We start from the raw sequence: 16,204 nt of genomic DNA on the forward strand, positions 1-16,204 counted from the left end.
GAGAAATGGTGGGCAGGCAGAGGCTTCCTCCTGCACTTATGCATATGTTCAGCATGTGTTACAGATGTGTTAAAGTCCGCAGCCAGAGCTATACATGCTATTACAGACTGTAGTGCAAACAATAAGCAATATAAACCACTGGTAAGACATGGATAGCTCGGGAGTGTCAACATTGCAAAGCTTCCAGATAGGACTTTTAAAATAATGGCCTGGAAAAAAAGAATTCTAAGGCAGTAAAATTTGCAAGTGGCACAAATGTTCTTAAAGTAGCAAAGAGTAGAGAAGGTCACATGGAGCTTCAATCAGTTGGTTTGAATTTAATTAAAATTTTTTTCAGACAAGTGCATGTATTTAAATTAATGGAATATTTTTAATTATCAGGCACCTGGAATATCTCATTTAATGGACTTCAGCAGAATGCTTATTTAGGTATATTGATGTATACCCCAATATTTAACTAACTATATATATATATATACAGATATACCACAGTTGCCTTAATATTCAGGAGGGCAAAGCACTGGCCACAAAAGTAAATTTCCATAAAGGATCAAACTAAATATTAAATAAAAGTCTTTCCGGCAATTATTTTTAATCTTTAACGTGTTTTCAAATGCTAGTGAAGGCCGCTTCAAGAGGTGGAAAATTCATACTCTCCCTTTATACTCTGGGAAAGCGAGGTGAAGGATCACAGACCCTGAACTCTGCAGCAGTGTCTCAGAACACCTGCAGAGAAATCAAAGTAGCATCTCCCTTACTCCTCAAGGAGCTCCCTCAAGGGAGCTTATTCCCTTCCACCCCATGAGATATCCTGGGAAGAGTATGCAGCCCTCACCTACCCACAGTGGTCATTTTCAAGAGAGCCCTATAAATGCAGTCCTAACATTAGGGATCTCATCTCTTCAGAAGTGAGTGAGATGTTTGAGGTTTTTATCTCTCCTCCTTGCATGCTCAGGTACCACAGCAAGTGCTTACATCCAGTATCAGAAATGTAACCATCACACTGGCCTCCCATATGTTGTCAGGGCACTAGATTACACATTTCTTGGAACAATGTAGACAGGTTATTCTTGTGCTGAGCCCTGCACAGTCGATGACAATAACTAAACACCTTTTAACTCTCTAAAATAGTATCCTTCCTAATTCTGGGCTACTCGTGGCTTCTGAACTGGAGCCTTCCCCAAACTAAAGGCAAAAGCTCTTTGAAATGAAGCCAAATTCAAGCTGATGTTTCAGCAGCTTCCAGCCACCATCTTCTGAACCATCCCTCCCAATCAAACTGCCATCCCACACATGGGATGCTGGGGGCTGTCCTGGTGCTGTGCATGCACAACTTCTCAAACTCTGGGAAAGCCTTTGGTGTCCTCCTAATCAAGAAATAAAATAGCTTTTTCATGAGTGTATTTAGTTATTAATAGGAAGGAATTGTCCACAGGCAGCTCAGAATAGCAGTATTTATTGAGAAGTTAAGCACTCTCTTAGATGTCTAGGTTTCTGATCTTTTGAATTCTTTAGGGGTCAGATCCTACAGAGCTAGACTAAATTTAAAGTCCTCAGCTTGACCTGTAGCCTGAGGACGGGTTATTTGCCTTTGTCACTTTCAAATTCTATTTTTAAGTAATATCGTGCTCTTTCTCAGCCAGCTCAGTGAGCACGTTCAGTGCTGTTTGCTCCTCAGTCTCAGAAATGCCTACAGGTGCATTTGCCAGGTGTTAGTAGATTAACACAGCAGGGAGGGGAGAAAAACCACAAACAGCTGTGTCTGCCTGTGTAGGAAGGAAGTGAGATGGCAGCTGAAATGTTACCCAACTTCCAGAGTCCCTAACTCTCTAAAAAAATAGATGGCTACTATCTGGTGTAGCTACTAGTTACACATGTTGGGTGTTTTGTCTTAACTAATTTGTGGTGAGAAAGGGTGTGAAGAAAGATGAGCTGACTGCTTAGAGTCCTCTGTGGAAGACACTCGGAGAAGAAGCTGAGAGTTCCAGTGGAAGATTCACTGGTAGCATTCACCAAAAGTGAAATACTGGGATGCTGCCAATGTTAGTAGTGACAAGAAGAGTTTCTCAAGTTCTTCAAGATAAATCTGGTATGAATACAGCACAGTCATCTATGAGAGGATAAAAAGTGCTATCAGCTACCAAATGTATCCTGAGGGTACAGATGGAGATATTATAAACTACAGTCCAATACGTTGGTAATCACAACTGCAGTGGAGAACACTGATGGTCTTGGCACCACAATGCCAAATCTCTTCCATCTTGAAACACAATTTCTCTTGTGGTCTCCTTCCTGCTGTCACTTGGGACTAATTGGTGTTTTGTGGCATTTCCAGGTCAGAAAGCTCGCAAAAGCATTTTGGAGCTCCAAGCATGCTTCTACACAGTCAGAGTCCTGCTGCACCTAAGGTAGCCATACATTTTGATGTTTTTCTAAAAAGATGTTTTTGACAACACTCTCTTCTGATCTCATGAGAAGGTGTTTAACTTCCTCACTTCCTACATTTGTCCTAGGAATCCAGTGTGGTTCATGTTCCTTATCTATATTTTGCTACTGATAAGACAAGAAAACTACAACACTTAAAAGAATTAGATCTTAGGCAAAGTTAATATGATATCATAAACAGGAAGCTTAAGTAGGTATTAGATGGGAAGGAAAGAGGCACAGTGAAAACTCAAGGCAAATCAAATCAATAGCACATCATTAAAATAAAACTAGTTGTTTTACATCAAATGACAAACAAGTTGCAGCAGTGCTAAGGCTTGTATGGCTGAATGCTTAGAAACACATCAGGTAAGATTATGAGCTGAACACCCCAATACCTTAAGGGGAATGAATATCAATGTGTTTTTAAAGTCATTAAAGCTGGTGATATGCTGACTCTGGGCTAACACTGGGAACAAAGAGATGCTCAACTACCACTTACCTTGCTGACAAAAGCAGAAAGTCATGATGACAGTGAGCAGCTCTGAACCCACCACTCCTCTCTGCTCCTCCCTTTCCTCTTGTGCTGGCACAGCTGTGCATACCTTCATCTGACAGAGCCCACTGGGGCACTAACCCTGCTGGCAAACAGCCGGCACAAGGGAAGGGCATCACAGCAACAAGTAGTTGAAGGTGGGGGTCACTGCTGATCCCCATTGAGAGTTCTGGCAGCCTACAGAGCACCTCTAGCCCTGGCCCTGCGGGCACTGCCTGCCAGCAACTTGCAAGGTGGCTCTCAGCCCATAGCACTAGTCTGCCTCATCATTTAGGTGCCCCAAATGCTCTTGCATGGCATGCCAGCCTCTTTAGTCAGGAACAGGGCTGCTGAAAAGGTCGATTTCATTCACAGAACACTGGATGCGTTGATTTCTTCCAAGAGTGGTTCCGTTTTGTAAAGGAAATATTTATTTTTAAGTTTGTTGATTTCTTATTTTGCCCTGTGATCTAATGTAGCTTTTTTCTTTCCTTTCCTGGCACCACACTAGCTATTAGTTATTTATAGGGCAAACAAAAATAGGCTAAACTCTTAAAAAAAAAGAAAAGAGATATGTGAAAGGTGTGATCTCTTCCTCTAGTGCTAACAGTCTAACTTTAGATGTGATAGGATAAAGTGGGAGTGAGAAGACAGGAGGTTGAGATAGGCTCGTGGACAAAGATTACAGTTTAAGTACATTTGGGATGTTCAAATTTTATAATAATATTGTTGATTCACAGGAAGTCATTATTTTCCCACCCTGAACTCATACCTCAGAAATCAGTAACTTTCTCATATCTTGGTCTAGTGGTTATGAAAAATTTTATTGCAAGCCATCTTCATGTTGTTTTGTACCCCTGTCCTTTCTGTTGTGAAACAAAAATAATGTTAATGGTTCAGTAAAGCCTAACTTTAGAATTCAAAATACCAGGAAATTTAAAGTTTAAAAATCAGCAGTAATTTTGTGTCTTTGTGTTGAAGGACCTAGAGCCCTAAACTGGATATGACAGTGCATGAAAACCAGCTCTGAGATCTGAAGTGAGAAGTGGCATGATGAAATTAATAAATTGTTTGAATTGAACCCATTTTAGGGGGGAAGCATGTGCCTCTGTGACACAGGCATGTTGCAAGAGCTAAAGAGCAACACATGGTAAAATAAAAGCTAAAATGAGAGATTTGGATGAAGTTATGGTAAAGACAGCTCTGCAGAAAAAGAAGTGGAAGGATCTTAATACAATCTAGCTGTATAGACAGGGAAGAGGAAAGAATAACAGAAAATAATCTCTACCAAGCCGGACTAGAAAGGCGGTTTCTGACACTGAGCCAGATCAAGAAGCAAATTTCATTTAAGACACATAAAAGATGCAGAACAAAATAATAGGTTCCAATGTCTCCTTAATCTTAGTATGAAGGCCACCTTTAGTGGACAATCCCGAACGTACCATTTCCCACTGCTGCCCACTCCAAAACCCCAAAACTTGCTATATTCCTTTGTTAAATTAAACATATTGAGTCATATTTCATTAATCATGATGAATTTCGGGTCACATACAAATTTATCTTTAGAGGTGTTTAAATTAGATTCAAAATGCTATTTAGTAAGATATCTGTTTCGTCCAAAAAGCCATGTAAATATCAGCTGTACAGCTGTAACTTAGAGTTATCATATTTGTGAAGTCTGAGTTTCTCTGACTAGCTAGCAGAGGGATCTTCTCTCAAAAAGAACCACAACACAGTCACGAGGTCAAATTTTGAAACACTTTTTGTAAGAGAATTTGCCTCAGGTGATCCTACTTTTTTTTACTCTCGAGCAAAAGAGTCATCCAGATCAACCATAGTAGCATTGATATGAACAAGTGATTCCTATTTTGCAGAATAAGACTGGAGAGAAACAGGCTGAACTGTCAAATGCAAACTGTTGTGAGCTCATTTCACATCACCCATCATATGGGATCTTACTTTTAAAAAGACCTTAACCAACTCCAGGATGTGTGTGCATTCGTGAGCAATACTTACCTCAACATTGAACTGTCTTCAGGGTTTTGTCAGTGTGGCTTTGGCACTTTAAAAAAGCTTGCTGCATTAGGCTGATACTATTAGTAGACTACTTAAAATAACTGGCTGGCTACCACAGAATGTTACATTAACCAATGGGTGCCTGCCTCCTCCTCCTCCGCCAGGTAAAGCCTGCAAAGCATGCCTGGCTCTTGGTTGCATCCTGCTGTTTATCTGTGGCAGGCAAGCTGCAACCCCTGTGCTTCCAGAGCTTCAGCTTCTCCTCACCCTGGTGATAAGTTACTCCTCGAGTCCTTTCTGCCAATTGTTCTTGGCAAAGGGACCAGGGAAGACTATTGTTGTTGCTGGCTGTTATCTCTGCCTCTGACTCCACTTGGCAGAGGTGCAATTCCATCTCTCTGGTGCGGAAACAAGCTGCTGGACTCTGGATGAGTCAACTCATTAATAAACAAAGAGTTACAAAGGAAATAGGGATCAGTCTTAACAAAATAAATGCTTTAAAAGTTATTGGATGCTAGGGTGTTTGTCCTCCCCAGCATGACACTGCTTTATCTTGGGCCCCAGCCTTCCTATCAGAAAACATGGAAGTTAGTATTTTATCAAATTTTAATCAGCTTAAATGCCGATATATTACTTACATAGCATGGAAAGTATTTTCCTCTGTTGTTACTGGTGAAAGTGGGTTATTTTTAATTATTAATTTATATCTGTTTCTGTACCTTCCCTGCTTTGTGGAGTATGCCAGTGCTAACTGGAAAACCTTCCATCACCTACTGCTTACCCTGTCTCTGTGAAGGAGCCCAAGCCAGCTGCCCTGTGGGAAGCTCAAGACTGAAGTATTAAATTCTCATGGAATTCTCTTATGTGCTGAAGCAGAAGTATGTGATCAGATTCAGGAACATGAGATGGGACTTGGAGGAGGGGTGTTGCTGCTTTTTGGCAAAGGGGTTGGTGGGGTTTGCTCTGTGTGCTTTTTTTTTTTTTTTAGGAGAGGATGTTTGTGTATTCTCCTTGTTCATAGCTCACTGTTGGCCAGAAAAGATTTAATTTGAATTGGGCCTTAGTGTTAGTTCAGCACTACCGTTATAGTGGTAAAAGGAAAGCCTGGCTCAGCTTTCTTGGTTCTCCTTATACCACACCTAAGGACAGCAATCCTGCTTTTCTTGGGCCAGTACCAGAAAAACCTCACGATTTCCTCATCTGCAAGGTGTCCACAGCCACATGCCCTTCTCTCACAATCAGAAGCTGATCTTTCTCTCCAATAGACACTTCAACAGTCAGTCCCCACAGAAGCACACGACTATTCCAGTGGTGTTAAAAGAAATCAAGATTACACGTCAGAAAAGCCCCATAAGTCATTCCAGTGGCATGGATGTATTTGATTTATAGGAAAAGATGTCATTCTTTGTATTTTCCTAATAAAAGCATGTCCTCTCTCTCTCTCCCCTAACTCAAAGCACTACATAGTTTCCCCCATGGCACCTTGCAAAGCCATGCAGGATCCAATGTAACCCTGCCTCTCACAACATATATCTAACAAACAGCACTGATAGTTCATCCTGCCCAATATTCACTGTTTAAGCCTGGAAATAAACCAAAGATGACCAGCCACGTGCGTGATCCTCATTGAAAATTTTGTGAAATGCACATAAATCTTTACCTACCCAGAAAAAACAGCAAGGTGCAATAGGATGGGGGAATCTTAAAGAAAAAAGAATACAACTTTTTTTTTTACTTTCAGTAAAACATGGGAGTATTTTTATTAATGTTCCTAGAGCTCCTTAACTAATAAGAATTAAATAGCAATTGTTACATAACAAAAAGTGTGAAATAGATTGTTTGAAGAACTAAAATCCATCGAAAACACATACCTAAAGATTAGTGTCTGATAAGATGCCTTCCTCTGTGTTAGAAAGTGTTGTGCAAAGGGTAAGTATTCAAGAGTTAGAAAAGGTCACGATGAAATTCACCCAAGAAAGCCAACAGAAAGTTTCCTAAGTGGAGTCCTCCAATGAAGTGCGAACAATTTTCCTGGAAAGTTCACCTACAAAGCAGTTGGTCAACAGCAACCTGTAGTGTGGACTACAAAATAATTTGTGTTATATAAAAAAACCAATTTCTTTAATCAGTTGTAAAAGTCCAATAGATTTAATCCCTTTTCTGTCTACTCTTAGATAATAAAGAGATGTGAATAGAGGTGTGATTTATTTTCTCTGTACTGTTTACTGTACTGAAGACTGCACCCTCCACTTCAGACCTCTAAAAGTTTCTCTCTACGTACATACTTCTCCAAATTTCATTTGATTTTCACTGTCCTTTTCTTTTCCTTTCTCAGTCATATCCCTTCTGAGATGAAGCAGACTGTATTTAGTAGTCCATGTGAGTACATACTGTAGATCATTGTTTATTTATTTATAGTACTGTTCTTTGTTCTTCTCTTCATACAACCTTATTTCCCATATATCTATTTGCTTTTCAGCCAACAGTGCATGGAAAGATCTTTTCACTCAGTTCCTCACAGCCACCCAGCTGGTTTCAGTGAATTAATATCTACTATATATAAATGGTCAACATTGTTCTCTAAATTACATTACACTGCAGTTGCAGTTCCATCATTATGTCAGATTGCCTGATCTTTGTTAAGTCCTTCCACATTTCCTTCACCTCCTTTCTAAATGTAACTGAGTAATTTTTGGGGCATGTGTTGATTTTACCATCCCACTGCTTGTGCCTTCCTCCAAATTAAACATTAGAGAGCACCAGCACAAACCTTGGGGGAACCCACTTAACCTCACTTAAACTCTATGAAAACAACTTGCATCCACCTTTTCTGTTATAAAGTGTTAGACCTTCTACCCTAAAGTAAACCAAACTGACCTTTTCGTGTTAAAGAAAGAAAAAAAGAAGGAAAAAAAATTTGAAACTGTGCAACTCCTAATACAGGCTTGTTGAGGAAAAGCACCGTCAGGGACAAGGTTGGTAAAGACAAATGCTAGAGTTCACAGGGCATCATTGCTCACCAAGAAGCCAAGCACAAAACAGAAATTAGATGAGGGAAATCACAGAAGTGAATGCGACCCTCAGGAAACAACTCTTGAGGGCGAGTCCCATATCAGGTAAGGAGGCTGTACACATATGTCGGCTCTCTTGGTCGCATCACCAACACATGACAGGGTGAAAGAAGGGAACTGATCATTGCTGGAAACCTATGTGTCCCAGAGGACCTCGTCTCATGCAAGTCCAAAGGCAGCTCTTGTACCCATTGCCAAGGGTTTATGAAATGCAAAAACCAAGTCATAAAAAAGAAAAAAAAAAGTGAGGGAAAAAGTGTGCTAAAACTCTCCAGTCCTCCCAGGTATAATTACAGAAAATAACAACAAAAATAAGGTGGCTTTTGGCACTTTTGGTGTTCTGAGGTGTTTACTGTTTTGAGTCTCGACTGCGGTAACGTGTAGGACGCATAAACAGTGAAGTTGGCCAACCAGAACGGGCACGCAACCTGCTAATTGGGGAAAGTCTGCCTGAGCCTCCGGCCACTGGTAGACAACACAACAGCCTCCAGAAAGTCAATTTTTATTCTGATTTTTTTTTTTAATAATTATTTTAAATGCTGGCTCAACCACCGATCTAAAAATTAAATGAATATCCATTTGATAGGCAAAAGAAATGTTTTTTTTCTGATTATGTATAACCTTTCATCCTTTCTCTGCCTATAGCACTTAATAGCAAGAAATACAGGAAAATAATATAACTGCAAGTGCTTTATCTATCTGCATAGTACTCCTATCTCTACAGTTCTGGTTTTCTCCTTTTCCTTAATTACACATTAGTTACACAGATCCCAGGAACAAGATATTGTACTTATCACAAAACACAGTTATTCCACTAACATGCTCAGGAAAAAAACACTGCAAAAACAATTCCACAAAAAAGCCCGCACTACCCTTGGATGCACAGTGTAGTTACCTGTTGGCAAGAAACACAATTTGAGACCTTTTCTTTCCCTTTCAATTTTATAGAAAATAATTTTGGAGCCTTTATGACTCAATTACTTGCACAGTAAGAAAGGTGACAATCCTGTTTTCTATAGATGTTAAAAAACCAGATAATAAATTCCACACTTCTCTAATAAATTCCATGTTTAAAAAAATGTAAATAATAGATTGCCTAAGGTTCCTAGATGATATATCCTAAAATACATGTTGTTTCCAAGCAAGCTGACACTTCTTATGTCTTATCTAATCTTTAGCTGTTTACCACTCAGTTCAATTTCTCTAATCAAAGGGCTTAGCAAAATATCAATATAGATATTATAGAATACCAAGACATACTGATTTTAGTTTGCTTTACTCGACTCTCTGGAAGTGTTTTTTTCACTCTTTCTTCTTTATGATCCTATAATGGAGTGAGGGTCTGATTCTCAGGCCAGGTTTTAGATAATTGCATGGAGCCACAAACACTTTGAGTATTAGGTAGGTAAGCTACATACTTCTAATTGTGAAAGGTGGCAACAGGAATAATGTTTCCCATTGTAAATTATCTGACCTTTCAGTTGAACATCTGTTACTGACTTAATGGCCACTAATTCTAGTAACAGAAATAATTTACTGCCTTGTACTCCTTTAGGATTACATTGCCAGCTCAGCAATGAGCTGAAATGAAGCCAAAGGGACAGCACTGGTGAAAAGCAGAGCATTAAGTCCTATGGCAGGCTTGAATCCTATCACCAGTGGCAGCTATCAGGCCATTTGAAAAGGATGGGAGGTGAAGCCTGTTGGGCTCTACTAAAGCAATTGTGGAAACTATTAGCTTATCATCTCTTTACCATGAGCCAAGAGCAGAGAAAGCAAAATGAAAATAAGAAGTTCACCTTTATATATGCCTGTTTATGCACCCAGGGCTGTCAGGTAGGAAAAGAAAGATCTATTAAACAATAAACTAATTTTAAACTTTATTATTTTTGGTTCATGTGCAAAACCACTGTGACATTTTGTGTAGAAGACAAGATAGCCTTACTACCTAACCTTTACAGGCAGCACAAACCAGTCTAATGTTCATGAAACATGTCATGAGCCATGAAACATGCTGAAGCTGTTTGACCTCATTACTGATGAGATGCCTTCCAATTTTAGATGCTTGAAAAAAGCTAGTTTTGAGTATATATGTATATATATATATTCTCAATAAATCAGAACTATCTCTTTTCTTAATCAGTTAAAGAGAATCTATACCTTTCCCTTTTAAGAGTATTTTCTTTGAACTCCACCCAGATGCAAGAATGAGGGCAAGCTCAATGAAGAGCTTCTGGTTTAATACTATTTCATTTTTTATTTGCATTGACTTGCTGTTTTCTTGCTATAACATCACAAATTTAATAGGGCAAGGTTCGCCTTGCTACTTTACTAAAATCCTTCACTTTGGATCCAAACAAACACTTATCAGATGTATTTTCCATTTGCTTGATTTTTAACCACCTAAAGTGATTTCTTCAGAGATCCAGAGCATCAACTCTTTTCCCATGAGCAGCATTTCACTTTTTTTATATGCCAATATCATGCCTATCATACAATCCAAATTGCAATCCCCTCTAAGAACTATTCAATCACAAATTAATGAGTAAGCTGAAGATTACTTCGACAGAGAACTTGCAAAGGCAGTATCTGAATCCTCTTCCATGTATTCACTCTTCCTTCCTTTGCCCTAACAAAACAAAACAAAATGAAAAATTAATACAGACAGCAGATGCAGTAATTTCAGAGTGACAGAAATGAGACCAGGATAATACTAGTAAAAATTGCATTCGTTGAGATACATGAGAAAGAGGTAAACGTGCTTTTACACCACTCATTTTTTTCCCCATCTATTTTCCTGTTACAGTACATTTCTCAGACCCTGTTACTGGTTTTCCTTCACAGAGGTAAAATGGAAAAAAAATAATCTTGATGATACTTTCCTATCTCTAAATAAATTTGATTCAAGGTACTTTCCTGTCAGGTTCCTGTTTCTTCTAGGTGTAATCCATGTGAATGCTAATGAAAGTCTATTAAGAAAGAAGCCTTGCCTGTCACCGGACAAAGGATGTAAAAGCACTTCATTGTTCCCGCTCTGAAGAAAAAACAATTTGCCACAGCCAGACCCCACTCCCAACAGTGCCAAGCGCATGGTAATTTATTACCTCTGGATGTCTGATTCCAAGTGAAGGAAACTGAAATGTCATACCTTCATTCACAACACCGTCTCATGGAATTATTTTTTCCGGATTCCTGGGAAGTTGAAATATTTGAGAAGAATATCAGGAACTGTTCTTTTAGCCTGTTTGGTGAGTAGATAATTGCCTTCCAACTCTATTCTTTCAGGAAATGATGTGAGTGTTGCATTGTTCCTAGACAGGGGCAGCAATGTTTTTTAACAGGACACATACATACATATTTTTAAAAGAAACAAAACACAATAAAAACATGCAGTCTAAGCCACTGTACTGAACCAGACTTTTTGAATCTGGCACAGATAAGAGGTTGGCCCAGACAACATGTCCACATTTCACATAACTCAGAGCATTCCTTAGAAGGGATGTAAGCAACACTTTTTGTTGAAGGAAGAAAAAAAAAAGACATTTCAAACAAAACCTTTTATGATGTGAGAGTAAAAAGCTCATTATGTTAAGTGATATCAAACATGACCAGAAAAGACCCTAGGGAGAAATTACACTTTCTTTATTGGATTCTGTGGGACAAACCAGCCTGGGAACTTAAAAGCAGAAGGAAGGTGCACGTGGAAATCACATCATATATGAAGAATAATTCCTTACCGTGTGAAAATAATTGGAAATAGTTTTCAGCTAAAGCTTCTCCTTATGGCAGCCTTTTCAAAGGGATCATACTGAGGCAATGACCTACAGTAGCACTAATTCAATAGCTGCTGGATAACCTCCTTGCAGAGGTATGTGGTCTTAGTCCAGTTACATGTCAACAGGCAAAATATAATGAGGACTGAAACTCTTAACAATAGGGTCTCTTTCTCGAGCCTTTTCTTATTTTGACTGAAGATAATGGCAAAAATTCAACTAAGTTTTTGAATTTCAATTTAATTTTTGATAAAAGCAAAATTGGACCTGGAAAGGGTATAAAGAGGGGACTACTATTTCTTCTTAGGGGGAGGCTTCAAGGGACAAAGGGGCAGTATGCAAAAACTCTGCTATGACTTTCCATGCTCCAGTTTGACCACCACACATTTCTCTGGGACTTGCATCCTCTAAAAACCAACTGAAGAAAGATTTTGCATTTTTGTGACCTTGTGCTGATGGTGACCACCTCAGTTGCAAACAGCAACACTGCAACAGTGGGCTGCATTGTCCATTTCCTCCCTACTTCATCATCTGGCTAAGAAACAAAAGTCAAAAATTAGACAGTTTTATTACATAAAATTCTATCTGTTATGGATGTTTTAAAGGAAATTGCATTTGCTGTACCATCTGCAAGTCACAGCTGCAAGAAAGTTTCAAAACACAATGCATCTTGGTCACCTCGCTTTTTTTTTTTTTAATATGTATGTAGATATTTTGGAGTTCGAATTTTTTTTTTCATTTTTTGTTTTTGGTTTTTTTTCCACAACCAGAGATGGCAGTCAGTGTTTAGGCCCACTTCTCCTGGATACAGGGATACACAGAAAGTGTTAAACAAAATGGGAGAAAGATACTGTCCTACACTAGGTATCTGTGCAGTATTTGTATTCTGCACTCAAGGTGCCCTAGGTAAAAAATTCATTACATTGGCTGATGCAATGAGGATCTCTAACCTTGTCCAGGACATAAATATCAAAGTCCTACAAGCTCCAAGTACTTCTTGATTCCAAAAAATGTTTCCACTGTTGCAATGTATTGCAGGCTATTTATTCTGAAAAAATTTTTGAACCCTTAAGACTCTGACAGTTTAAAGGATAGTTCCTTCTAAGGATTCCAAAAGCTAATTAGCTGTTTGAAACCAAGCTGCTATGTAGGTGTACTACTGTAATTCCACTTTACAATTTTAAACATTGTTTGATAAATAAATTCTAAATTATTTAAAATTTTCTTTCAAATCAGTACATTGGAAGGATGGACAGTATTTCCTATTTATGTAATTCAGCTCAGAAGCTTTCTAGTTGACAGAGTAAATATTGGAACATATTTAGAGCCATCTGGAGAGAGGATTTTCAGGAACCGGAATTTATTTAATGAGGGCTAAAAACATCTGGAAAGGACAAACTTGGGTCCATTAATAAAGGACTTCCTATGGCCTCGAGCAATCCGGAACTAAATTTCCCGGAGCTAAAGCTACTGAAAAGTGCTGTGCATATTCTAGAACACGTTGCAGCAAGAGGCATATTTGCATATCCTAGTTTGGGAGAGCACTGGTTAGGTAACACTCTACAGGCTTTGCGAAGCAAACTTGCAAATTTATTTTACAATTAATTGAAAGACAACTAAAAATGCTTATCTGGGTCCTGCAATGTTTGCTGCAGCAAGAACAAAGTTTATTTTTTTCCAGATTGCAAAATGTTGCAACAATGTGTCATGAAATGCTAGGTAAATTTATATTATGTCCATCTCAAAATGTTAGTAATGAGTACCAAGCCAAAGCCATAAATAGTGCTTTGCTTCTCACTAAATTCCATTACATCACATTAAACGCAATGTCTGTTAAAAAAAAAAAAGAAGATATTCAGTTGCAGGTCTCCTTGTATCCACCCAGTGAGTCATTAGTGGAGAAGATTGAGGAAATGTAAGGTTTTATTTTAAATTACAGTTTTAAAATACAATATCATCCACCCTTCAGTGCAGCTGTCTTGAAAATTCATATTGAAAGTGTTATCTTTTTCTTCATAGTCAATAAAATGATGTTAAATAAAAATCGGAGCCATCCATGTTCTGATTTGGCCCAGACAGAGCATTTAAGGCAGCAAACCGAAAACTAGGTGGATAGGTCTACACGATTCCTAGTTAGGAAGCTCAGTTCTGAGCCTGGATTTTCAAAGTTACAGCTTTAATCCCTGGCTGGACTTCTGTAAGCTTTTCTTCTTTCTAATGCTCAGCATTGTCTTGAGTAATTTTGTTCCTACTTTGCTCATTACTTGTAAATCTGAAACTGCGAAGGTGTTGCACACAATACCGTACCTCTGCACCTCGGCAGAACTGGAAGGTACGTTTGTGTGGAGCAACGTATTTCTACAAGATTTCTTTCAACCCTTATTAACTACCTTTGTTAAGTGCTTCAAAACAGATTTGACTTCTCCCTTCTCTTTTAAATGTCTACGTTATATGGAATTTTTGAATAATCTTTGACTTAACTATTTATGAAACTTGTGTTATTCACTAAAATCTAACTGAGCAGCTGCAATTTCATCTTCCTGTAGATTCTGCTGCATCTTGACACACAGACCAGAAGTTTGACTCACAGCACTGAATGTACTGCATCTTTACTACTTTGAGAAGTTCATTTGATTATAAGCAATAAAATAACTGTCCTATTTTAAAAATGTGTGGTATGATGATTTTGTTCACAGATTTTATTTGCAGAGATCCCATTTCCTTACTAAGGTGCAATCTCTATCAATAAGCACAAACTTTTGCCTCAAAAGTTCAGAAAACCTGATCCACTAAAACAAACAGCAGTGTAAGAATGCAGCTCTTGGAGTTTTTAATCTCTGGCATTGAGTCTAACATCATATTATAATACATTTTAACTAGAACACGCAAGAACTGCAGACAGTATTGTTCAGGTCAGCACACATTACATAAATAACTTTGAGAGTGACCTGTTCTAAGGTTTTTTGAGCACTAATGGGGCAAAACGTTGTTGATAACTAGTGCCACTTTTAAAAGTATGGCTTCATCCATGAAATGTCTTTTACTTACACAAAACATCGTGTTAAACTGAACAGCAGCATTTACATTTCATACCTCGTATAAAACCAGGCTTCCTCACGTTCCTTCTCTGGCCTGCACTGACACCTGCTGGGGAACATTTGTCAATCTCCAGTGCACACCCTTGAGACAATCAGGCTTTTCAACTCGGCAGTGAACTATACATGATTCAATTTACTTGCCGATTATGCCACGTATTTGCTATTTAATTTGACTACGAAAAAACTCCACAGTGACCTAGTGTCACTATAGAAAGAAGCAGAGGAAGGTCATATAAATAGGCATTCTCCCTCATTCCTAAGATTAAAACAATGTGATAGGCCTTAGATAAACATTCCAAGAAGAACAGCAGATTCATTGTTAACATAAGCCAGTTTAAAAAACCCCAAACCTTTAAGTATCTCTTCAGTTCCTCAGTTTGTTATTACTTCTTAATACAGCAGCAGCAGATTTCATACAGCAGTTCCAAGGAAGATACCAGCTTCTTGCTATGTGTTCATTAGAACAGAAAAACTAAGAAAATATTCCAGTGGTTACATGACACCCAGCCCCACTTTCAGTTACAACGAACAGTTACACCTACGGTTCAGCATAATAAACAGTGCTAATAGCTAAGCAAAAACTTATACACATAGGCTGGTACAAAGACACAGAAACTCACTTGTCATACTAGAAGTTAACAATGTTGAGGGCCCTTTCCAACTCCTACTGGAATCCAATGTAAACTTCTATCAAGTTTAACTGGGATTAAATAAATCCTCAAGATTTTTAAAACTATGATGTTCAGTCATGTAAAATTGCAACTATAAATTAAAACACTTCCTTCACGCACCAATGACATAAAGCCAACTTTTAAACTATTTTTTTTAACTACTCATTTTTCTATTTCTCCCAAATGGCAGAGACTACGAATAACAAGAATTTGAATCGTGCAAAGAAAGTTGCACTGTGGAGAACTATTGTGACCAGACAGACCATAATCCCACCCTGATAAAAAACTGCAGAAGATAGGAATATTTTTTTATCAGTCAGATATGTTCTGTTTTGACATAGTATTAGACACATCAGGTATTGGTTGGGATTTTTTTAAGCATTTGGACAGAAAAAATAGGTTTTCCTATTATTGTTGGCAAGTTGCTTCAAAGATGATTAAGCATTTCTAGGTACCTCAAAACCTACAGCATATCACACACAAAAAAGTAAGAGTTATGAAATGAAATATTTCAGAAAAAGATAGTTTTCACTGCAGTCCCCACAATGAACAGCAATGGGCCAAGAGGGAGATATGGACTGAAGAAAACTGCTTTCAAATGACCTTCAGCATAAAA

The sequence above is a fragment of the Pipra filicauda genome, unplaced genomic scaffold, assembly GCF_003945595.2.
Source record: "Pipra filicauda isolate LSUMZ 115617 unplaced genomic scaffold, ASM394559v2 scaffold101_size5749837_pilon, whole genome shotgun sequence".
Taxonomy (NCBI): domain Eukaryota; kingdom Metazoa; phylum Chordata; class Aves; order Passeriformes; family Pipridae; genus Pipra; species Pipra filicauda.